This window comes from Taudactylus pleione, unplaced genomic scaffold (genome assembly GCF_031769625.1).
Source record: "Taudactylus pleione unplaced genomic scaffold, aTauple2 ptg000485l, whole genome shotgun sequence".
Taxonomy (NCBI): Eukaryota; Metazoa; Chordata; class Amphibia; order Anura; family Myobatrachidae; genus Taudactylus; species Taudactylus pleione.
This window is the reverse complement of record NW_028284887.1, coordinates 3,283,403-3,310,625: the sequence shown is the minus strand read 5'-3', so window position 1 is coordinate 3,310,625 and position 27,223 is coordinate 3,283,403. Positions and strand designations below refer to the sequence as shown.

Sequence of the window (27,223 nt, the reverse complement as noted above, 5' to 3'; positions counted from 1 at the left end):
GCTGGGGTGAGTGATGTGCTAGCCGCCGCCATCTTGCTGCTGGGCTCCTTCTGGTATCCTGTTACAGTCCCCCTGCCATGCTGGATTTCTTGGGCTGCGGAGTTCGGTTATTACCTCCTGTGGTGATCCTGTCAGTGCTGGTATTTTCTCCTAATGCAGGCGACTATCTAGATGAGGTGACATGTGGTGCATTTCGGCTCCCTGTCCTCTCTGGCTCCTGCGGTGTGCTGCTGCATTGTCCTTCCACTTGCACAGCTTCCCATTTCTGTGAGATTTTCATCTCTGGATATCCATTACCATCATGACTCCTTTTCAACAGATCATTCTGGCTATTGGTGCCTCTACCCAGAGGCTTGTGGACAGATGGATTATTTTCCTCCCTGTCAAGTGGAGGAGCCTCTGCTCCCTGACTCCGAAGTCCTTGCTTCTCTTGTTCAAGTCAAGTGCTCTGTTCCAGTGGTCCTGATACTATCCAAGATTGACTACCATTTTGTTTCCAGCCACTGAGATTCTGCTCTAGCGTGCCTAAACATCCCTTTTTCGGACCTGACATTTATGGTGAAGCTTTGGGATATCTTTTGCATATGTTTTCTACCTTTTTGTGTATACTCTCAGACGGGATGTGGCAGGACAATTTCTTTTGTATTTTCCCTGCAGGAGGCTGAGGCCTGGCCCAACTGAACCTCTGGAACCTAAATATTTGTCTCACTGTCTTGTTGATTTATATGCAATTTAATTTGTTATCTAAACTGATGTGATTTTATATATCCTGTTTAATGTAAACTATGTGTTGGTTTATTTATATTTCGTGGACTTTGAAGTTTATAAATTGATTTTACTGTTCTGAGACTGTCTCTTTTATATCATTTTATTATTATTTATTTTCATTTGCTTTTATACTGCTGGATTTTTAGTATATCCTGTTGTATTTCATTTCTTTTTTCATTTTATGAGTTTTTTTTTATTTTGGATAGGTCTACCTATAGATCTATATTCATATGTGGGTGGAGCTCCATATTCTTTTTGCACGGGGGAGCTGGGCTGAGCCATGTTTTTGGCCACTTAGTAAGTAGCCCCAGTCATTTATCCAATGTTTAGATCCTATATTTGAGTGAGGTGTATGGGGGGTTGTTAGGTAAGATATATGTAGTGTAGTTAGGATGGGATTAATATGGGGATCCAGGTATACCTAAGTTGGTGATAGACTATACAGGGTGAGGGGGGTTTAGGGAGGTTTGTTTTGGGTGTGATTACTATTTTTGTAGGTTAGGGATAGGTCATGTAGGTGGGAGATCTATGTTTTAATATTATGGCTGATGTGTATTTTTCCTTGTTTTTCATATTTTCAATTATTGTATGTCATTTATGTCCCTTTTTATTATTTTTTTATTTTGATGTATGCCCAAATGGCGCCTTCGGGTGTTGCCTTCATTATGTGTGACTATTGTGGAGTATTTTGCTTATTTTTATATCCTTATATTGTAGTTTTCATATCTGCCTTCATATTCATATGCCTGTTTCCATATGTGGGTATATTTTTCTCTTAAAATTTTCAACAAAAATTACATGATTAAAAAAAAAAATAGTTGGTGTCAGATAGAAACAGCTGTATCATGATCAATTTATTTAGGAGACTTGATATAATTTTTTAATTTTAATATTAATAATATTAATAAAAAGTTATATTTTATACAACTTATTACACAGTGCCTCACCCAAGAGTATACTTTTACCTCAGTTGTACTGCATATCTCCATTAGTAAGTAACCACAACTGTGTTTTATTAAACAGTTATGAAATGAGAACTTTTGGCCTTCACTGTTTATGATAATATTCAGGAACCAATAATGAAGCTTTTAGGCATAAAGACCTTTGTCTTGAGTAGATGATTGAAATTCTCTTTTATCACTGTAAGATCTCCTTTCACATGTATCTGGGGGATAGGGAAATTCTAAAGATAGCTAAAAAATATTTTAAACTCCCTAAGAAAAATAAATTTGGCCTCCACTCTAAATATGGAAAATGTGCTGCGAATAATATAATCTAAGTATAACTTACATATGTCACCTTCCTCGAGTAATATGCAGACTGTGCTTTAAAGTGTCTCAGTCAATTTGCAGTCAAAAGTTTCTGTGCAGGTAAATTATACAGGCAACCCATTATTTTTGTAATCATAAAATTTTATTGGGAGATCAATAATAAACAAACAAAAATAACAGAAAATCAATCCCCGAGTGAAATTAGAGGGTGAAATAAGAAGTAGATAGTCTACTTACAAATATAGATAACATAATTATCTAAATAACAAAACATAAAACAGTTTAATAACTATAATAAGTTTTCCACAGTAAAAATGAAAATATAAGAAAAAAAAGGGAGGGATGGGATGAGGACAGTGAGTAAATTAGAACTCATAGAAAAAAAAAATAAGAGAAAACAAGGGAGGAATGACTACAAAAGAATAATATGTAGTAGAAAGAAAAAAAAATACATAAATAAATATAATAGAGAATATATATTAAGAAAAGGGGTAGTGAGGAAAGAGGGAGCTGGGGAGAGATGGAGGATGTGGGAGGAAGCTATAGAAATGGAGGAGAGAGGAAGAGGAACAGAGGGAGAAATAAATGAGAATGGAAGGCAGGTAATTAGGAAAGGCCAGGAGTGGGTCACACCCTGGGTTCTGTACCAAGAAGATCAAACTATAGTACATTAAACTTGTCCACAGTGATGATTTGGAGACTTGTTATATATTCCATTTTGGCCACAAACCAGATGCGGTTAAGAAGCTGTTGATGAGTCCGGGGAGTAGTTGCTTCCAAGATCTAGAAATTTCATATTTAGCAGTGCAAGAGGTGTGTAGAACCAATTTAATTTCATGTTTGGATAGTTGGTAGGATAGGGCACACAGAAGCAATGAGGCAGGGGTAAGGGAGGTATCAAGGGAAACCAATGAGGATATAATAGATCGGACTATCGACCAAAAAGGGATGTTGTGTGGATAAAACCACCAGATATGGAATAAAGAACAGATTTGTCCACATTGTCTCCAGCAGAGATTTGAAGTGTTAGGATATATTTGATGAAGATGCTCTGGTACAAGGTACCATCGAATATATACCTTATAAGGGTTTTCCTTAATAGAAACGCGAATCGAACATTTTGATATGTTAAGACGAATTGTCTCCCATGTGTCTTCACCTAGAGAGGTATTCAAGTCTGACTCCCAACAGCGTTCATGAGTCTCTAGAAGTGGAGTATCCTGAACCAGGATAGAATGGTAAATTTGAGAAATGATGCCCTTGTCCAAGGGTCTATAGATACAAAGGCGTTCCATAGCCGTGGGGTTTCGTAAAGAATCTGGAGAAGAAAGGGATGAAGTAAAGTGGAGGATCTGGAGATACTGATAGAAACAGGACTGTGGTAGAGAGTGTTTCTCCTGTAATTCTGTGAAAGATTGTGGGGTGAAACCACCCAAGATGTGGTGAAAATGAGTAATGCCAGCCGCCGATCATGTAGAGACCATGTGGGGTGAGTGACCAGGGAGAAAAGAGGGATGAAACCATAGAGGTGTTTGAAGCGATGGGTGGGTAGACAAAGTGAACTTGGTGTTGAGAGAGTCCCATACAGAAAGAGTGAGAGTAACTGAGGGGACCGACAAAATGGAGAGAGGCCTGAGTTTCCTGGGAAGCCACGGGAGGTTTGAGGCTGAGGAGACTTTACTGAGTGCAGATTCAAGATCAACCCATCTTTTGGTACCTTTGGGAGAGTGCCAGGCAACTAGTTGACTGAGTCTAGAGGATTGAAAATTGATGGATAATGTGGGGAGACCTAGACTACTCTCCGAAGTGCTCTTGATAACTCTACATATCCGAGGTCTTCTATCATTCCAAATAAACTTACCAAAAATTGACTGTATAGAAGAATGAACATGGGGGGGACGGGGGACTGCCACAGGGAGAGTCTGGAAGAAGAGGTAGAGAAGTTTGGGAGGAACATTCATTTTAATTGTGTTAATACAGTCAATCCAAGAGATGAACAACTTCTGCCAATGAGAGAGGTCTTGTTCTATAGCTCTGAACAGGGGGGGGGCAGTTTGCCTTGTACAGGCCGTGATAAGATTTTGTAACGTGGATGCCTAAAAATGTAATGGATTCCGAACGCCAAGTGAAATTGAAGTTAAGATGGAGGAGGTCTAGGGACAGCTTCGTGATATGAAGGGGTGAGGCTTCAGATTTTTCATTGTTAACTTTATAACCAGATAATTTCCCATAGAGGGAAAGTTCTTGAAATAGGTTTGGGAGGGAAATCAGTGGGTTGGTAAGGGTTAGAAGGAAATCGTCGGCAAAGAGAGAGTTTATAAGAAGAGTCACCAACAGGAATGCCAGAGATGTCCGGGCTCTCTCGGATTCTGCAGGCCAGGGGTTCAATGATTAGAGCACAGATCGGTGGGGAGAGAGGACACCCCTGCCTGGTGCCATTAGAGATGGGGAAGGATTCAGAGAGAAGTCCCCCTGCAAGAACTGAGGTGGTACATTTAAAGATAAAAACGGAGGAGAGTTTTAATCACGAAAGGCCAGGAGTCCCTATCAAAGGTCTTCTCGGCATCAAGGGCAAGAAGAATGGAGGGAAGCTTGATAGAATTTGCATGGTGGATAAGGTCTATTGTATGCCTAGTATTATCAAGGGCTTGGTGGGCAGGTACAAAGCCCACCTGGTTCGGGTGGATAATAGAGGATGAGGCAACCCATTAATTATAGAAGGGCAAAATTTTTTGTTTAAAGTATTTGATTTTGAATAATTAAGCTTTGTATTTACTAGCTTGCACATTTGGCAGCAAAAATACAAAATCACTTTATATTACTAAAGGGTATAACAGATACAGTACATTACAATATTTCCTAGAACTCACAAGGTTTTTTTTTCTTGTCCAACACAATCTGTTTATTTTTCTCAAAAAGGCATGTGACAAATGACAGCATTACAGAATAAACGGAATAAACTTGTTCATTATTTAAAGACGCAATCTCTGATTTTTATATTGTTTTCATCAGACGTGTTCTTTTAGTAGATACACTAAGATCATGTATTTATTTCTGTGGAATAATCAGAGAACTCAGTAATGCAGGGTACACACTTGGCGATATATATCGCTCCTTCTATGGAGGAGCGATATATATCGCCAGTGCATTGGCGCGTGAGTGCATAGGATGTGTCTGTGAACGATGTAGTTCATGACCACATCAGGTCGGTCTTGCAGCACAGCCGATGCCTATATATCTGAAAGATACTGTATATATCGGTGCTTCTGGCTGTGTATAAGGCCTACCCACCGACCGCCCGTACACACAGCCAGCCGACATTGTCATCTCAACTGGATGGGCCAATTTAAATTAGCCTGCCCAGTTATGATGTCAGCCCTGACACATCGAGCGGCCGATTGGTCAGTGTATATAGCTTACCTATCGACTGCTATGATATGTCGTTCTAGCGTGTACTCAGCATAAGAGCCATTTATAAATTGTAACAACTTCCATCACATATTTCAATGTCATGGTAATTTTTTGGGGCTGAAAATTTGTGTTGGTGCTTTGTGGGACTGTAGTGATAGGACTGCGCATATGGGCAAAATAAAAAACCCGAAGTGAAGAGATTTTAGGCTTGATTCGGAGTCGGATGCAGCTGTGCGTCTATTGCCGCATTTGCGTCTTCGACTTTATGCAAATGCCCTTACAAAGCCCTTCCCTGGTGTACATCCGTGTGTCTGAATGTGCAAGAACTGAGACGCCCATTTTCAGCGTCTGTAGACGCACCATCCAAACTTGCACCAGTCCTTTGGCAAGTGCAGATTGTCAGTGTGAATATGGCCCTGCTATGTGACCAGTTCTACATCTATGAACGTAACCACTATCAGCAACACACCCACAACACTCGCATGAAACAAAACATCTCTGTGATGTCTATCTCCTCCACACTTGTTACCTCCCAGTCATCACCCAGGAACGCCCCACACATTTCTGTTACCATGCATCTAAATTTGTACTGCGACTCTGTATGAACAAAATTAGGATGCATGCACGGTGTGACTCATACAAGCAACATTGCTCCATTGCATCTAACTCAGAATCAGGCTCTTTATGCCTCATATCAATCTGAGGTTTAGTAGTAATCTTATATTTAATTGAATTTGTGCTTGTATGCACAGAAATGTGCGTCCGGATAGTACAAAGTTGTCCCACTAACAATCAAGGCATCTGCAGGTCTTAACTGGCTCTGTGGCGACCTCCTATACCAGTAACACCCCCATACAAGATCAGTCTCCATTTTAAGGTCTGAACCCACAAAACAAAATTTCATATCCCTCTAAACTATCCTAACTACAACGATATGCTATGCCTTTCTATAACATAGCATGAAGCTGTGCATACATTACCGATAGATACAACTTTATGCAAAAAATGATTATGCTGACCACACACATGCAGATCATATCAGTCACTCTGGCAATGGGCAGCAACTTTCTAAGCAATTTAACTTGAATCCGATTGCACTTCACAGGACAGTATGGAAAATATGCCGGTCTGTTGACCTGTGTTGGAGCATGTGGTCATCAGTTGATCCTTGAACATACATTCCAGCTGCCCTGACAGGACATTTGACCCATCCACTGGGAATATTGTGAGGTATGTCACACTACGGGTGGGTTAGGGTTAGGCTACGGATGGGGGGGAGATTAGGGTTAGGCTACGGACAAGGGGGGTTAGGTCTTGGCACCACTGGGGGGGTTAGGCACTAAGGGGGGAGGGTTAGGTTCAGACACCAAGGGCAAGGGTTAGGTTTAGGTACTAACGGGGAGGATTAGGGTTAGGAAGCGGGGTGGGGAGGGTTAGGGTGCAGGAAAGGAGGGTTAGGGTTAGAGGCAGAAGGGTTAGCATACTAATGTACCCCTGTCGAGATAATGAGCATCGGGATGACGCTGTCGGTATTTTGAAAGCTGGCATCCTGACTGCCGGTATTTCATACCCAACCCCCCGCGACTAAGGTGTATTCACTACAGTGCATTGCTGTTATCAATATGGTACATTATCATGTACAGTACAGTATACCTATACTGTATATCGCCATTCTAGTTAAGTACTTTATTGTATATCACCATTTTAATGCAAACAAAGCATGTTAAACTTGCAGCAAACATAAAAAGGTTGTTTCTAAAAAGTCATGTTTCAGTAGAAAGCTTCTTGTTTTTTCAGCTTTGTTCTGAATTTCTAATGCACTCTCTTTAGTGTGGTGCCAGATAGTGAGCATTAGTGCTGTGCATCCGAGGGCAATTCTAATCAAACACTACTCTGGTCCCTTCATGTGATTTAATAGCATGTGGCCGGCACCCTGAGGTGACAGACTGGGCTATTTTCAATCAACTACAGAGGTCCGGCCGGTAGCTGATAAAGGCACTCTAAGTTAAAAAAATGTATTTACTATCTTGCGTCTAGTACAGGGGGATACATATGATACAGTTTCATGCTATGTTCCTATACACGCTAAAAGCACACATGGATTATTGGCTACCAACCCTGTTCATGTTAGACTCCTCCAGATTTTGTCACAACCCTATGGCTTTAATTGATGCCTTCAATTTCATCGTACCCATCTAGTGCCACCAGACCTCATCCCTGGTCTTTGTACTATGAGAGTATTAACATTTTGTAAAAAGTAGTAAGGGAGGGTTTGGGAAGGAGCTAACGTATCAAAGAATAAAAATACTAAATCCGTGGGCATGCTTAACTATGTAAGCAGAGCAGTAATTCCTTTATAAAAGCTAGGAACACTCCTGCAACATGGTTATTATTATATGTATGTGTATATTAATATATATCCCGCTGCCTCTGACCGGCTCCCGAATCTGACACTGTGCCCACGCGATGTGCCGGGGATGTAACTTGCAGGGACAGCGATTAGCGCTACCGCTGTTGTCACTGGCAGTTGCAGTTAGTACATAGTGAGGCTATTTGAATGTAATGAAATACACACAATGATACAGACTGTTAATAGTTGCTGCAGTGCGACTGCGTCAATTTACCACAGCGCGAGTGCCTCTTTATGCTAATGCCACAGTCGATAGTATTTATACAGAGCCGGCTATGGCGCAAAATCCTCAGCTGCACGTTTTAAGGCACGCCAACGAACATTGCACCAGCACTTATGGAAGCGCAGATTATCCATTTCAATATGGGCGCGTGCGTCAGTGCAACAGCCTTTTAAGACGCAGTCGATAACTGCAACACATCGAAGAGACGTCCATGTCTTGATAGCCACCCCCCTGTTAACACCCAGAAACACCATCCAAAATGGCCTCTCTCTTTGTTTGTATCATGATACCCTAAATGTACAGCATAATTACATAAGTTCCTGCTTTAAAAATAAAAAGATAATAATGATAATAAGCTGGCTCTTCAAGTAACATGGGGGTTTTCTGGGGTGGGGTTCATTGTAAATCCTATAAGGGGACATGAAGTGTGGACCTGTTTTGAATTGACATTTATGGGGAAGAAACATTGGATAGTCTGTGGGGCTTTATCTCCATGAGAACAGGAGAAATGTTAAAGTTCTATGAAGGGATGCATGATGCATCCCTCCACACTTTGCATGTATGCCGACGCTAGCAACGGCAGTATGCATGATGAACACCACAAAGAACCATTCTCTCGGTAAGTGCGTCCCTTTGTGATGGAGGGACTTCCAGGTCTATAACCCAGAATCCCATCTGTCATGACGCACGCACCGTTGGGTGCTGGGATTGGATCCCTCTCAAAGCACTCTCCCGATAGAAGCCCATAGGCTTCTATAGGGTAATGCCAATCAGGAGATGGAGTTATTAACCGCAACCAAGCCCCGGAGTGCATCACATTCTGGGGATTGGTACATATGAGAAATGCGGTCAACCCAGCATTTTCGGGGTTTGACCGCATTTGTACCTTTGCTGCATCCTGTCCCTAGATGCAGTAGAGATGAAGTGTACTGATGTGTCCTCATACATCTAGCCTCCTTGCTCATTAAACAGCCCTCCTAGTCGTGCCATGCCGCGGCGTGACTCTGTAGCGTCAAGCGTCTTTTTCGCACAAACAGCTTCTGCTGATTAACATGATATAATTTTAATCAGCAGAAGCAAATTGTGCATCCTAATCGCATTAGTGTGTGAATAAGATAAAAAGACACTTGGCGATACCAAGTCACATGGTGCTCACACATTGTGTAACGCGACTTGTAGTGCACAGAGGATAGATGTATGTGGATACTTCTGTATATAACATTTATAGGCTACACCTATGTAATCTATTGAAGGATATGAACAGACCTGGGTGTCTAATAGACATACTTCTACAAACAAATACTCCTGTCTTTAGGTGCATTCCATACATAACAAGATCCTCAGCTTAATATATGTCCACATCTATATAAAAGTTGTTTGATATTTTTTTTCAACCACAATACAACAGTACATGAGAGGAGGGACCCCGTGTGCAGTCTCCGACACGGGCCCCCTCCTCTTTGTCCGGCGGCCGGCAGCGCACTGAGCACTAGAGTGCACCCAGAGTCTATAGAGGATGCACTGGTCACCGGGAAAATGGCCTCGGTGGCCATTTCCCTGTGCTGCACATGTGCAAACGATGGGAAAATGGCAGTGGCGGCCATTTTCCAGTCGTCTTTACAGTGCCGGACCCCCGTGCCGACGTGGGACTCCAGAAAGGTAAGTAATTGTATGGGTGCAGGGTGCGCGGTGCGGGGCCCCCCTGGACCCAGGGGCCCGTGTTCCCCGCACACCCTGCACCCATTATAGATACGCCCCTGAGTACATACAGTTTGTATTTTTAGCACTTGCTTTAGAAAAAGTTTACTTTTTTTTTCTAGACATGTCTTTATTATGTTTGAATAACTATTTGTTTAATTTGTTTTGGGTTTTCCATTACAATGCGATAACCTTTATCAATTATTAACAACCAAGGCAAAAGAACAAGGGTTATCGATTGCAATTGACCTTTACATTTTAGTGAATATGATTTATAGATGCAAACAAGAGGCAAGCTTCACTGCAATGTTAGGTACAAATTAAACTAATACATAAAAATTAACAAAGCTGTTAAAATGGCTCCGCATAGTTTTGCATTCAGATGTGACAATTGCATTTTGTACCAAATATAAGGGGAGTGATTGATAGATGTCCTATTTCTATTTGACGAACAAAAATAAATATAAATCTAATTTGGTTTCTTAAAAAAAAGCATACTTATTCTAGCATACTGAGATATATATATATATATATATATATATATATATATACATACATACATACACACACACATATATATAATAAATATTATATATATATATATATATATATATATATTATATACACACACACACCAGTATAGCAAGCCCAAAGACATGAATGAGAGGTGGATGCAGTCAGGGGTATGGACCAGTGGTTCTCAAACTGGGTGCCTCGGGGCACTTGCTGGGGTGCATTGGCTTGATGATCCAGGACCAAATAAAATTATTTACAGTCAATGTGATAGGCATAACCAGAGCTGGAGGCTGCCAAACATAAAATATGTGGTCAAACAGAAGCACATTCCTTCCACCACCACATAACTGACACTAAGCATATAAGCACAATTTACTTCATTTATAAATGTTTGCAGAATCTTTTGGCCATGGGGTGCCATAAAAAAAAATGTTGTGACATTTGCATATTTTCTTGCAACCGATGTGTGTGGGATTGCAGCCGCGATGGGATTTGCATCTACCTATGAATCAGGCCCTAAGTACTAACACCTTTTTATCTCCCCAGAAATAGGTAGTTCTTCCATAATTGCTGGTATATTTTAACAGTCCTACCTCATTCCAACAACTTTATAGACCAGGGAGAGACTAAAGTGGTCACAGGACCTTCTGCAGTTTAGGCGACTACTGGGTCATTCTATGTCAAAAGGACCAGGGTCACCCACTTGACAATCTCAGTGATTTTTTAAATCAGCATCAAAAGTTGTATAAGCCTGTGCACTTTTGCTCTCATAGATCTGCCACAGCAATTACTTGAACATTGCTGATTGTGCACCGCGTAGTCGGTGACAGGTTCACCTACCTCCACTACCATGGCCACAACTCCACTACTATTGCATACTGTGAACTGAAACTTTACCAAAGTTAATTCTACGTATATACCAACCTTCGTGCAAAATGTCATCAAAATCGGAGATGGTCAAGTGGGGACGATTTTCAAAATTGGTCAACTTGACACGGAATAATCCTACTGATAACATTTTCATAGGATAAAAAAAGCATTGAGCATGAGTGGTGACATTTCTTTGGGTTTTGGAGCCACCTTCCTCTTTATTTCAATTACTCACTTTATAAAGTGTTTGGTTTTTCCAAGAATCCTTTTGTAACTTACGTTCTGCAGATACATGCCACCCAACACTGTCCCGGTGCAACACGTGGGTATGTGGCTAGACTCAACCCTTTTTGCATCATCGTTTAGTGGAGGGGACCGGATCATGAAGACCCATTATCACATTATAAATCCCTGTCCAGCACAGGCAACTTCATAAGTAAGACATATGGGATCCTGGAGGATTATGGATCCTGAAGAAATTTGTGAATCTCCCAGACATACAGAGAGAGTTGGTAAGTATGCTTTACTATGGCCATTTTTTTTCCATTAGAAATATCCCACCTAACTGTTATATATTTAAGTCAAGCAGGAACATTTTAGGGGAGATGCGCCAAGCCTTGGAGAGTGATGAAGTGGAGAGTGATAAAGTACCAACCAATCAGCTCCTAACTGTCATTCTTCAAACACAGCCTGTAACATGACAGTTAGAAGCTGATTGATTATCACTCTCCACATTATTACTCTCCAAGGCTTAGTGCTTCTCCCCCTTAAGCATTTCATATGTGATGCATCTAGGGGGTCCTTCATACTTACACCCCCATCATACAGATACAGTATGTTCAGTAAACAAGAGATGAGAAAATAGTTAACTATTACTCTAAATATTTGCCTTATGCCACCTCTACCTCTGTAAATTCCTCAAGCGGACTTTGAAGTTAATGTTCCATATGAATTCTCCCTATCATTTTGGTTTTGCCCATAATCCAAGTCCCAACCCAACCACACAAAACGAATACTGCCACCTCCACAGCTCTGCACAAAGCAGAATTTACAGTAACACGGCAAAGCAAAAGCAATACTCAGATAGGTGTGCCAGAATTCAAAATGTGGATGCAACTACACAAATATTTGCATACTGCAGTCTGGGACAACCAATCACAAGTTTTAAAACAGGTTAGGCTGTTGCAGGCGCCTAGTGTTACATGTAGCATGACTATATAGAAGTTAGCTATGGGGGGTTATCCATTAAACTTTATGGAATATCACACAATTCCCCAATGTTCACAGACATACTGGCAATGCTTTACACAGCGTTAGCAGGTCCCATGCCTGGCCATTGATGCACCTTCCCAACAGCTGTGTCCCTGGAAATTGTAGTTAAATGTTGGCAACTGCATATGTCAACCCATTAGTGATTGTTTTCAGTCTGCAGGCACATTCAGCAGAAATCCAGTCATCCAGACTCTAAAAGAAGGAGTTAATAAGGTTAGGGAGGGGGGAGTGGGATGAAACAGAGATGATGGGGAGTTGATGGAAAACGGCCTTTTGTCTTTTCCTCTATCTGTGCATTTGCAAATTGAGAGTTGGTATCTCCATGTGCTGCCATCTCACAGACATAAATCACTGAAGGAAGAAAGCACGGCAAGCTGGGGATGGCACTTAACTGAAAATAGGTTTTGCTGATGGATCCATATCAGTAGAGAGGATGTAGGTACACATGAAGGTACACATGTAACTCTCTAGTGTAAACCTAAGGAGACTAAAAGCTGTTTGCGGCTGTTGACAGAGTGTGACATGGAAGCATTGTCAATGCATCAGGCGCGGTAATATTTTGCATAATATGACAATAATAGCCCTTTATCTAGGCAGCATGCTGAACTGATCACTCGCTTTATATCAATGAGTGCGAAAAAACTGAAATGAATGAGGTTGTTTAAAAAGCATTTTCACATGTACTTTAAAAACAAATTGCTTGACTATTTAAATCTTAGAATATACAGGAAATGCTTCTTAAAGCAAAATATTTACAGGTCACCTATAAAATATCAATACCTGACAAAACCAAATAAAACAAAGGATTGAGGGGCATATTCATCAAACGATAAATGGCCTGGTAACCAACCGCTGGTTTTCGCATATTTAAGTTACCGGGACATTCATCATTAGGGGTCCCTTTGGTATTCAGCAAACTCCGAAAAAAAATATCTGCTGCTTATAAGGTCCCAATGAGCACAGTGGCCTCCATCGTAAATGGAAGAAGTTCGGAACCACCAGGACTCTACCTAGAGTTGGCCGGCTGTCTAAACTGAGCGATCGGGAGAGAAGGGCCCTAGTCAGGGAGGTGACCAAGAATCCGATGGTCACTCTGTCAGATTTACAGCATTCCTCTGTGGAGATAGAACCTTCCAGAAGAACAACCATCTCTGCAGCAATCCACCAATCAGGCCTGTATGGTAGAGTGGCCAGACGGAAACCACTCCTTAGTAAAAAGCACATGGCAGCCCATCTGGAGTCTGCCAAAATGCACCTGAAGGACTTTCAGACCATGGGAAACAAAGTTCTCTGGTCTGATGAGACAAAGATTGAACTCTTTGGCGTCAATGCCAGGCGTTATGTTTGGAGGAAACCAGGCACCGCTCATCACCAGGCCAATACCATCCCTACAGTGAAGCATGGTGGTGGCAGCATCATGCTGTGGGGATGTTTTTCAGCGGCAGGAACTGGGAGACTAGTCAGGATAGAGGGAAAGTTGAAAGCAGCAATGTACAGAAACATCCTGGATGAAAACTTGCTCCAGAGCGCTCTTGACCTCAGACTGGGGCGACGGTTCATCTTTCAGCAGGACAACAAGCCTAAGCACACAGCCAAGATATCAAAGGAGTGGCTTCAGTACAACACTGTGAAAGTCCTTGAGTGGCCCAGCCAGATCCCAGACTTGAATCCGATTAAACATCTCTGGAGAGATCTGAAAATGGCTGTGCACTGACGCTTCCCATCCAACCTGATGGAGCTCGAAAGGTGCTGCAAAGAGGAATGGGCGAAACGCTTGCGGCATCATATTCAAAAAGCCTTGAGGCTGTAATTGCTGCCAAAGGTGCATCAACAAAGTATTGAGCAAAGGTTGTGAATACTTATGTACATGTGATTTCTTAGGTTTTTTTTTCATAAAATTTGCACAAATCTCCAAAAAACTTTTTACACGTTGTCATTATGGGGTATTGTGTGTAGAATATTGAGGACAAAAATTAATTTATTCTATTTTGGAATAAGGCTGTAACATAACAAAATGTGGAAAAAGTGAAGCGCTGTGAATACTTTCTGGATGCACTGTATGTATATAATATTAATTTAAATAAATCTATGCAAACTGTGGCCATTGCTCAGTAACAGAGATAACCAGACATATATTCCCTTTTATAGTTATGTTTCTGTATTTGCAAATACACCACTGTTGCTACATACATCCCATTATTAATAGTTAGGGAATCAGTACACTGAGGACATGCCCCTGAAGAGGATGTGTTGTCATGTCACACTTGCTGCATCAGTGCAGAGTTTGCTACATTCCCCAGGAACAACCTAGCTTTTCAGAAGCACAAGACTGCCCCAAGCCATCCTCCTCCTCTCAATTACCCCTGCATTGCCGCACACACCTTTGACAGATATATACAGAACCTCAGAGGTGGATTTAGGGATCTGACCACCCCTAGGCAAAACATTATTGCTCTCTCGTCCCTCCCCCCTCCAACTTTATGATTCTCATCATTAAGTTATGAGGACCTTACCTGATACTTAGAAAATGCACCCAGAAGCAGGAAAATTAACTCTGGACCATGCATTACAGCCGTTTGCATGGACCAGATTGCACAAGCTGTAGGACCAATGCTGGGTTAAGCCACATGGGTGGCCACATTAGTTACAATGCCAAAATGAGTGCAGTGTGAAACAGTGTGTGACAGTCGCACAGACTGTGCTTAGACAGCCACTGTATAAAGATTAATAAGAATTCCAGATGTGGGCAAACAAACAGGGAGGGGCATGAGAGGGCCATCCTTTCCCTATTAGTCTCTACCCCTGTACGGCCCTTGCCCCTCCTCTGCAATGGTTAGGATTCCACGCCTGCCTCTTCGTCCCAAATACATCTTCTCTGCTGAGCAGTCACAGTTTCTGACTTTTCCGACAAGTTGGCAGCAGGGATCTGAAGCAGGTGGTTGCCGTGCTACCCCAGAAAGTGCCTCACATGCCTCGTGGGAAATCCACACCAGCAGTACCTGCACCATATTTGCATACTTTGCAGCACTCCTCCCTAGAAGAAGCCCGGAGAGGAGATTCTGCAAACATCTACAGGGAGTGGGGCCGGACTGTAGACGTCATTCGGAAGCATTGTGCATCATTTTAGCCCTGCCCCCTCCCAACGCACCCGTAAATTCCTAGGAAAATCTCCCCATCCTGCCCACTTCATTGGGAAGTGGGTGGAATGCGGGAGATCTGCCTATACTTTTGTGGGTGCGGGGGACTACTCGAAAAATCGGGAGACTTCTGGGAGTGTAGGTAAGTATGACCTGCACATCGACGCAAGGGTAACACATCCCAGTAGTTGTGACAAAACTCCTGCCTGTAAAGGTAGTGGACAGTCGCCTAGAATTAGAGATGAGCAGTTCGGGTTTGGCTCGGATCTTCCCACCAAGTTCGGATCTCAGAACAAAGGAAAACGTCATTATGGACAAAACTGTTAACACCATTTTTGTCTATGAAAGATAGCGGTTGGCTTTTTTTGAGATCTGAACTTGCTGGGAAGATCTGAGCGAAAATCGAACCGCTCATCTTTACCTAGAATTGGGACAGTTGGGATGGATTTTGAACCCAAGATGGCAAAGTGCAAAAAGAGCAGTTAGCAAAGTCTGAGAACACAACTTACCTCACACTCTTAAAAGCATACCTTTGTTTTTTGTTTTTTTTGTGCATGCATAAAGTTATGGTTATCATGAATTTGTGTGGTATGTCCAAAAGAACTAAATATTACATACAATTTATATTTTATGTCTTCTGCCATAGCTGTGTAACTTTTGTTATAATCAATGTGTGAATATCAAAGTATTTCTAGTAAAGGGATACTACGGAGGTATGAAGTTGATATTCTCACCACTTCTCCACACCCACAGAAAGCATTAGAATTTCTGCAAACAGACTATAAAATACAAACAATCACTATTAGTATTGTAATTTAAAAAATAAAAAATAAATCAGAAAGGAACTGCAAGAAATATTAAAGGTTCTCCAGTCATTTTCTGCCCAATAAATGCCTCAGTTTATCTAGTGGTGAATAGCTATGAACAACGGGCCAGATTCAGAGCTGGACGCAAAGGCGATTACTTACGCAGATCGAGCGATTGTTTGTCTTTGCACATGCGTATAAGCAGCACAGCGTGTACACAGCAATCACATTGCGATTTCCGGACGCACAGAGCAATCCATCGCAGAGCGAGTGACAGGTTGTCAGTGTTTGGAGGTGGTGACGGGGGTGGTTTGAAAAACACAGGCGTTTCTGTCCGTTTGAACATCATTTCATGGGCATGCATAAATTAGCCACTGCGATTGCATACGCAGCTCTTCATGTCGGAACAGCTCCTAAGGCTGCGGATGGTCAGACCTGCAACAAGGACAAGATGGCTGCTCGATGTGCGTCGATGTTACAGATGTTTACGCAGGTACGGGTCATCGTACGCATATGAGAAGGCAGCATTGGGCGTCCTTATGCTCGGGTAAGCTTTGCAACCATTAGCATATTTTCGTAGCTGCGATGCATAGAAAAATCATAGCTGCGATCTCAATCGTGTGCATAACGGAATCAGGCCCAATGTGATGCTGCACTCAATAATAATAATAATAATAATAATATTTGTATAACACCATCATATTCTGCAGAGCTGTACAACCAGAGGAAAAATACAGACAGTGATTAACAAATGCAGTAAGCAACAATTGGACTGAGAATGAGGAGGTCCTGGGAATGAGGAGGTCCTGGGAATGAGGAGGTCCTGCTTGTTACGGCTTACAGGTAAGGTTTTGTAATGCAGACCAAATATGAGCGATTACATATATGTAGTTTGCATTAAAGAGGAATAAATCAGTCACCCAGCTAGAACATGGATAAGAGGCCACAGTGTGAATGCTGTACAAGTAGGGTAGATCATATGTGGCATGTGCAGGAGATAGGGATACTGTTACCTATGATGCTGAATAGCAGGTATTTAGAATATTTGATAATCCTTTATGAAAATATGTAATTTTAAGGGTTAGCTGTTAATCTAATTGACCATGTTAACTGGCCTCATTTATCAACAAGTTTTAGCATTCACAACGAGTGATAAAACTCGTTGCGTATGGTAAATGGTGCTCCAGCCAATCAGCTTCCAACATTCATTTTTCAGACAGATAACAGTTGGAGCTGATTGGCTGGAGCACCATTATCATGCTCAACGAGTTTTATCACGTGTTGTGATTCTGTAGATGATAAAACGTGTTTATAAATGAGGCCCCCAGTGTCATGGTCATTGGCAAATCAGAGGTTAAATTGCATACTTATAGTAACAGGCGGCCAGTACAGTAAGTGGCAAAGAGTGCCAACATTACTAAAGTGTAAAGGTGCGTACACACAGTACGATCAGTCAGCGATAACCAGGGGCGGATTGGGCATTACTTTTTGCGGGGAAAATCCCGGTGGGCCGATTGGTTGTGGGGCCGCTTGTTATTTGAGGCCCCGCCCCCCGATTCGCGTCACCCAGCCGGCTCCTGTATGTTTTACACAAGCTGCCTGGCTGCCTATCAGTACTGCCTGGCCGTGCCTTAGCCTCTCTCGCGAGAAGAGAGGCCAGCGGCCAGCATCCTATCAAGGCTCCACCCAGCGTACAGTCGGAGTGAGGTGAAGTGGCGCTGGACCGCGGGTGACAGCGTGGCCGCGGTGAGGGTAAGTTGCGGCGGGGATGGGGGGCCGCCGGCCGGTCAGAGCAGTCTTTCAGCCTGATCACATCCTCTCCACTCTCCCCTCCCCAGGCTGTGAAGTGTCATGTTTAAGTTTCATTTCACAGCCTGGGGAGGGGGCAGAGTGGAGAGGAGACAATCGGGTCTGGCTGCAGTCTAGGGGGTAGTGATCTGTCTGTTGGGGGAGGGGGGGTCTGATATACTAGGGGTGGTGCTGGAGAGATGATGATCTGTCTGTGGGGGAGGGGGTCTGATATATTAGGGGCGGGGGAGATGATCTGTCTGGGGGAGGGGGGGTCTGCTATATTAGGGGCGGGGGAGATGATCTGTCTGTGGGGAGGGGGTGCTCTGCTATACTATGGGTGGGGGAGATGATGATCTGTCTGGGGGAGGGGAGGTCTGCTATACTAAGGGCGGGGGAGATGATCTGTCTGGGAAGGGGGGTCTGCTATACTAGGGGTGGGGGAGATGATCTGTCTGGGAAGGGTGGTCTGCAATACTAGGGGTGGGGGAGATGATGATCTATCTGGGGCAGGGGGGGTCTGCTATACTAAGGGCGGGGGAGATGATCTGTCTGTGAGGAGGGGGTCTGCTATACTAGGGGCTGGGGAGATGATGATCTGTCTGGGGATGGGGGTCTGCTACCTTAGGGGTGGGGAAGATGATCTGTCTGGGGGACGGGGGGTCTGCTATACTAAGGGCGGGGGAGATGATGATCTGTCTGGGGATGGGGGTCTGCTACACTAGGGGTGGGGGAGATGATCTGTCTGGGGAGGGGGGTCTGCTATACTAAGGGCGGGGGAGATGATGATCTGTCTGGGGATAGGGGTCTGCTATACTAGGGGTGGGGGAGATGATCTGTTTGGGGGAGGGGGGGTCTGCTATACTAAGGGTGGGGGAAATGATGATCTGTCTGTGGGGACGGGGGGGTTGATCTGTCTGTGGGGAGGGGGGTATTCTGTGCTAAGGGGAGATGATCTGTGTGTGAGAAAGAAGGGCTATTCTGTGCTAGGGCAGGAGGACGCCACTGAGGAGACGCAGGAGGATGACGCTCGGGAGACGCAGGAGGATGGCACGGTGGGTGGATGGTGCCGGAGAGAATTGGGGGTGGCACTGGAGAGGCGCAGGGAGATAGCGCTGAAGAAACACACGAGGGGATAGGTTGGAGACACACCAAGACGCTGGTGCTGGAGACACACATATAGGACGGTAGGAACGCTGATACTATTAGAAGAAACACTGGGGCACAGTCATCTTCAGTAAGATAACAATTCTAATGAAACCATATTACTGATGCAAATGGTACCAAAAGAGCAAATATATTTTATTAATATAAAATTGTTTGATATGGGAAACCCACATTTATTATCTGGTTGAACCTCTGTTGCATGATAATGACGTTGGTTTTATTGGGACACATACAGGCGGCTTCCAGACCATGGGATCTCGTGCGTGAATAGCAAATACCAACTCAAGACACTGCCTGTCCAGGGAAGATCAATTTCTTCAGAGATTCCCCGTTGCAGAGTGATCATATAGGTAAGAAAATGCTCATTCACATGCTCGCTGTGCTTATTCACTGGAGAGAGGGACTGTGGGCATGGCTATCAGCTCCTGGAGCGGTAGGCATGCCCCCAGTATGACTATGACTGAAACAGGGGGAGTGGCTTGCAGGTATGGTGTTTCGCATTAGGCCACACCCCTTTCCACAAGGCCACACCCACTTTTTCGGCGCGCACCTTCAGCGCGCACACCGAGGGCCGCTTTCACGTTTTTTTCCAGGGCCACTTTCATTTCCCAATCCGCCCCTGGCGATAACGATATCGCTGACTGATTGTCCTGCACCTTCCCGGTGTGCTGGATGATCATTCACAGGTCCCTATGTAGCCTGGTCAATATTGACCAGGTTGGCCTGCATGCACAGGCGATGGTCGATATCATTATCGTCCATATGTGCCCGCGCATCACTGGTCGATTGAGGGTTGGTAGGCACCAAATATTTAATGATCTGAATGATAACGATATGGTCGAGATCGTTCATATTGTGCATTTTTATTGTGCAGTGTGTATGCACCATAAGGAAGATCAGGTTGTCAGTCACATACAACATAGTCTGAAGCTGAACCAGTTTGGTAATGGAAGGTCCACTACTAGCAGGTAACAGTAGTCACAAAAACTGTTGCCTGTATAGCATACTTGCCTACTTTTGGACCCTGCCTCTGGACGTCTATGTGGCAAGTATGGTGGGCGTGATAATGGGAATTTGCATTATTATGGCCTCAACCGTCATAAAGTAAAGATGCAATTCATCATGCAGCAAGGATTGGGACTATGGTGATGCGGTTGGGTACGGGATCCGGACAGTCAGGATACCGATGGTCAGAATACCAACAGTGGCATCCCAACAGTCAGAATCCCAACAGATTTCTGTGAGTATTATATAACCCTTATCCTAAACCAGTGTTGGCTAACCTTGACACTCCAGCTGTTGTGGAACTATATATCCCAGCATGCCCTGCCACAGTTTTAGCATGCCCTAATAGCAAAACTGTAGCAGTGCATGCTGGGTTATGTAGTTCCATAACAGCTGGAGTGTCAAGGTTAGCCTGCACTGTCCTAAACACACATACAACGGTTGACTGCATTAATGGAGCCATAGGATCTAGCAACCTAACTAGTTTGCTAAACTGCTATCTGACTACCAGTGTACAGTATATAAACTGTGCTGTAACTTTAATCATAAAAATACAGATATGCCCCAACCCTTCCTCCGATTTGTCCACATACATGGACACAGGATCCAACTTTTAAAAATGATTGGGGGTGCTTTAAATATGACTGAACAAATGCATAGACATGGCTAATGGCAGCACAAATATTGGGGGAGCTGAAGTTATGCACATGGTACTATTCACCGGACATCAAATTTGGATATCGCCAGCTGTCTGGCAGGTGGGATCTACACACACATGGCAGAATGCCCTCCCATTACTAGTCACCTGATGACCATGCATACAGGAAGATATGGTAAGCTGAATAAACAATTCTTACCAGTAGATTTTCATTGACAAAAATGTGGTAATTTCAGATCAAATTGGCAGATTACAAATATCTGTGTAGAGGTCAGACATGAAGATGTTTAACAAGTTGTATTCTATATAGAACGGCAGAATTAACATGGTTATTGCTAAAACTACTGGGTTATACAGTAAAAAAAAATATATATATACGGTATATATATATATTTATAAATTTTATATAAATATATAATTGTGTATATGTGTTCTTTTATAAAATCAAATGTAATGTGACGATGTGAAGTTATATAGCTCATAAAAATGGATGTCTTCTCCCAGAATGTCTTGCAGAGAGACGGATACTGGTGAATTATTAGATCCTCAGCAGTTTGACATCTAATTTTCTGCCCTCTTTTTAAAGATTTGTCTCTATTATGTTATACTGTATGTCACAGACAAGAGTCTTGGTTTTATTATTTACTGCTGCACAAGAGCAGTCATGCAGAGAGCGGGCAGGCAGCTTTTTTACCATTATTCTGCCAGTGTGAGGTCCCAGTACAGTGAAGTGTGGGAGCCACAGAAGCACTGTGGTCTCGTAGGCAGGGACGAGGGCCCCAGCAGAATCAATGCATTATCATTTCACTTGTTGTTCACCAGTCCAGTTGCTTTTATTCAACTGACCCATTAGTGTCCGGAGATAAGCTCTTTTTTACAGGGCAACTTTTATTAAACACATACTTTAAGGGAGAGACCTATCCCACATTCTAAAGAGAGGAGATGTGGCTGAATAGAGAAGTTACCCATAGCAACCAATCAACTTCTTGTTTGCATTTATGAAGTACATGAAATGATAGGCAGAAGTTGATTGGTTGCTATGGGCAACTTCTCCACTCTGTAGAACGCTTAATACAACTCCCTTGTGTCACATATTGACAGAAGAATGGTGGGATTCCCTTCATTTACCCACAATAATATACAAGCTACCGAGAAGGTGCACACTAATGCAGCAGCGATTGCGTCTTTTGCCGCAGGTGTCTTTATGTTATTGACGCAGCTGATGATATTCGTATAGAGACGGCCACCGTCTGGAACAACTGCAGCAAAAGCGTCTGGCTAGCTAGCCCCGTTACTACCCAAAAACGCTCACTGAAATTGCCTTACTATGTGCCTGATTCAGAACTTGAAGTGGACGGAATTAAAACACTGACGCATACACCTAATGTTTTAACTATCCGCATGTGTCCTGATGGTTGACACTTGGAGATGCATATCGAAATTGGAGATTTAGGTCATTTTGAAGGGCGTTCCTGGGTGGTAAATGGGAGGATGGCTATTGGCAGCAGGCGGGGTGTATGCCGGTGCTGGCATCGACCACCATGTACCGTCTGACAGTCTGAGCAATAATAGGGTCGCTCTAATGTCTGATGGTGGAGCCAATGTAAAGTCAATAATGCATCTTTGGGCGCACATCAGCGGATTCACACCACAGCCGACTCAATAGGATGCCAATCAGCCATGGCATTACCATACAGCCGTAGCAGTGCATGAAACAAAAGTCGTAGCCACTACTCCATCCACCTCTCAGTCAGGCCCCTTGCATTCAAATTAATTTAGCAGCTTTCAGAAGTGACCATTGGGAGGCATGCGCAGTGCAGTTTCATAGGCAAATGCAGGGGGGTTTCCGTCTGCCTGGAAACCCCTCTCCCCAGCCCACACCATGACCACAATAGAAATAGTAATATAATGGAATTTTACTAGCGCTGCATGTTCTTCTCAGTATCATAAATGAAATAAATAGCACCACCTGTGGATCTTTTAACATGTATCAGCCAGTAATAAATACACCTGTGCACCAATTAGGGGATTTGGAAAACATGCACCGCTAGGGATGCACTGCTATAGAGTCCAATATTTACATACTGTATATGTCCAGGGCAGTGCTAGGTTCTTCTGCTGTTCCCCCAGACTCCCGGACTTGCTCCCATGCCCTGGAATGGTGCCCACATCTAAAATAAAAACATTCAGCTCAGGCAGGACGGCCCTACTGCCGCATCTAATGGCTTACTGTGATCTCTGGTGCTCTATATGCTGGAATTATGACACACAATACACTTTGTATGATGCATATTAAAGCTGGATAAGTGGTAATTATACCCTCTTCATGGACTGGCCACACTAACTGTAAAATTTGGAACCCCCCCTCTAGAAATCCTGCGTTTGCCACTGAGTTTGGACGCATGCGTTGACTGATAACATTGGTCGCTTGTCTGCAGCATCGACATAAAGTGCATCTCTTATTCAGGCCCAATGTGTTCTTCAGCATTTGGAAAATATTAAAAGAGGGGGAACTCTGGGCTTCATTCATAGAGGTACACAATGGTGATATTTACGCAGCTGAGTGCTTTTCATTCGATTGCGCAAAAATATATCGGTGCATCTGGCTGTGTGTAAGGGCTACCCGCCGACTGCCCGCAAACTTACTGCAGGGACCACCGACACTGAAATCTCAACTGGGTGGGCAAATTTAGATGCCCGTCCAGTTGTGAGGTCAGCCCAGACATTGAGCAGCCGATTGGTACGTGTATATACTTACCAATCGGCCGCTCTGATGGAGAACCGCTGTAATCTGTACCCAGAATTACTTTCATATTTCTCTTTGTTTTTGCTTTTTAAATTGAACTACAATAGTTATTACATACAGTAGTATAATCTAATAGGCTATACTGTCCTTCCTCTACATTAGTACTGTTTCAAGATATATGTTTTTACTGTACAAATACATCTTTTTCAGCAGAGTTGTGAAATCACTCTTCTCAACAGAAATATATCCGGTTTCAAAACAATCTCTGAGGCATTGGAGGTTCGCACTCCAGGAATAATGTCTCACAACACGGAACATGATAAAGCATTCATTCATACAAAATGTAATTAATCTCTGCAATGGAATGTCCCTGTGTCAGACCCCTACAAGACTCAGCATCCAGATATTGTTAGTTCACATTATGGAAACAGACTACAAACACAGAAATACTGTATTTCTAGGATCCACATGAAAAAGGGCTACTAATAGTTTATTAAGGTGGTAAAGGACTCATAAAAGAAGAATTATGGCTTTGTATGTAAAGTTCAATGCATCTCGTGCCCTTTGTGTTCAAGGACTTAGGATAATAGTCACTATCAATGCATCATGCCAACTTCTGTAGATGTCACTCAAAGCAAGGACATTAGGAAGATACAATGTAAGCTATAACCTACAATACATTTATGCAGAGCCGAATCAGCCTTTAGACAATGCAGGTGTCTATCTGGGGCTCAGGGCCTAATTCAGACCCGCTTGCGAGCGCAGAACGCTCGCAAGCGGGTCGATGGTGCCCTAATGCGCATGCGCATGACGGATGGAGCTCCGTCGTGCGCATGCGCGAGACCCGGCGAGCGACGGGGTAGCCGTCACTCGGGGTCTCGCACCAAAGGGGGCGTGCTGTCGATGGTGACTGACAGCACGCCCCCTTTGGTGGGCGTGCCGGGGGCGTGGCTTCCAGACTGAGGCGTTCCCATGGGAACGCCTACCGTCTGGGTCCGGCCCCACTGACATCAGTAGTGATGTCAGTGGGAGTGATTTTGGCTCTGATAGAGCCTAACCCCAAGTCCCCCCCTGGAGCCCCTAACCTAACCCCCCCTCCCCCCGCAGCTGTCCGCCCCCGGCACCCGGCACACCTTCGATCGGTATGCCGGGTGTCGGGCTCCCGTCGTAGGTCTAATGACAGGCGTCGGGATTTCGACGCCTGTCATTAGTACCTTGCCGGGATTAGACAATCGGGAAGCTGGCGGTCAGGATTTCATCCGTCGGCTTCCCGACTGCAGACCCATCGCAGTGTGATTGACAGGAAGTGCCATTTGTGGGTGGTGACGAGGTGTGGTCAGGCGAAATCAGGCATAGCAGTGCGTTTCAATGTCGTTGCAGGGGCGTGCATAAATTAGCCACTGCGATGCCCTACGCAGCCTGAGGCCTCATAGCGTGCGTGGTTGTTAGCAATTTTAGAGTAAGGTCAGAGCTTGTGCGTAATTTCGCAGTCTTGCTGAACATTACGGATGTGTGCAAGGTAAAGTGGGCATCCTTATGTTGTGCTGAGATTGCATTGCGATCGCAATGGATTGGCATACTATTGCAGTGTTGCGTTCTGTAGTGAATCGGCCCTCTGTTGGTTAATGTATGAAATAAAGTCATAGCTCAAATAAAGAAAGGTGCAATTCTGTATAAATCTCTTCAGATATGATTTACAATGATTAGTCATATAAAGTGTATATGTCTATATAGATCTATATATATATATATATATATATATATATATATAAAATCAAGTGGCTAATTATTTTATACCACAACATGTATACACTGAGTAATAATAAAAATATACATTTAATATATCCTAGAGTTACTACTTAACAAATGTGGGGGATGGTCACAATTAATTTGTGCCAGGAAATATGAATCAAAAGGCGCAGACCCTGGCCTTGGCGCACCTTTAGAACAGGGCCGCTGGCCATCACCGCATCCAAACAGCTGCAGCATATCAATCATGCTACAGCATAGGGGAAACTGCGATTGCCAACACAGTCGGTGATTGGTACGCGACGACCATTAAACATCAGAGTTGTGCGTAAACCATCGGGTTAGTAGCTGATTGATTGGTACCTTATCTTACTCCAAGGGGGAAATTCAATTGTTTTCTCGCTCCCATTACTAATGAAGTAGTGGGCGCCCAACAGGCAATATTGTATTGTTTTGCTGATGGGTCCAGCAGACGACCATTATTTATAGCGCATGACGTGCCCAAATGCAAAAGGTTTAGACGCGTAAAGCTACTAAACCTGCACAAAGTAATAGGCGAGCGCTGACCAAACCCAAAATTCCAACTTTTTGTGGATTTCTGCTTGTCCCCTCAGGAATGTGCACCTGCAGCACTCAAGCCCATTATCACAAACAATTGAATAGCTCTCGGTCTTTTTGGACAGAAGATCAGGTGCCCAAAAACAATTCCCTCAAGAGAGGTAGCGCAGCATAGACTTCTCTAGTTTAGAATATCTTCAAAACGTTGTGGATACACTAACTTATGATTTAGGCAGCGGTGGGCAGTAAACGGCCCTCCAGCTGTTGTTGAACTACATATCCCAGCATGCCTTGTAACAGTTTTAGCATAATCAAATAGCAAAACCATGGCAGGGCATGCTGGGATGTTAGTTCTACACAGAGACGGACTGGCCCACAGGGTCACAGGGGAAGTCCCCAGTGGGCCCCACTGCCTGAGGGATCCACCTCTTCTACTAATGTCAAGTTTTCGACAGTGCACTTGAATTATACACTGTTTTTCTATTACAGGGTCAGTTGCCTGGCAGAGCAGGAACATAGATGAACAGACCATGTATTGTAGTATCTATGTTGTCTCCAGGCTATGGTTGGCCAAGCCTCTGTGGTGGCTGGACACAACCTTAAGCATGGGCCCCTACCACTGCCTTCCCCCGGTGGGCCCTTCATACCCCAATCTGACACTGGTTCTACAACAGCTTGGGGCCACTTTTTGCCCACCCCTAATTTAAGGGCTGATTCAGAGTTGCACATAAGCCCAGTTTGAGCACAGCACATGCTCTGCAGCCAAGCACATGCAACTTTGAGAAACTATGGGCAGTTCAGAGTCATGCTCATCTCCATCTGTGGCAGTGTAGGTGTAACTGGGCATTATTTGCATACATTATTTGTTCTGTAGGGTGTCAGGGGTATGCAGGCTATTCGACGATGAGCGTACGCAGCGGTCAGTCTGATTTCAGTTGGATCTCTTGCAGCACGATAGGGCTGGTGCAAATGCTTACTGACTGAGATGATGGCACAAGTGGATGGATTGGGCTGGTTCAGTTGCACAGATGCAGCCAACTCTGCGTGCAGACATTTACTTCCGAGCACGCATCTGCGGCAGTCTTGAGTGCGACGTCGAATCAGCCCCTTATACTGCATCTGAGATAACCCCTACTTAGTGCGCCAGTTGAGACGTGTTGTACGGATCAC

General features: G+C 43.7%; 1 protein-coding gene across 1 annotated transcript in view; it reads right to left on the bottom strand.

The window, feature by feature from the left end:
* RAP1GAP2 (RAP1 GTPase activating protein 2) overlaps positions 1-27,223 on the bottom strand; it is a 911,161-nt gene that overhangs the window by 392,919 nt on the left and 491,019 nt on the right. The window lies entirely within an intron of this gene.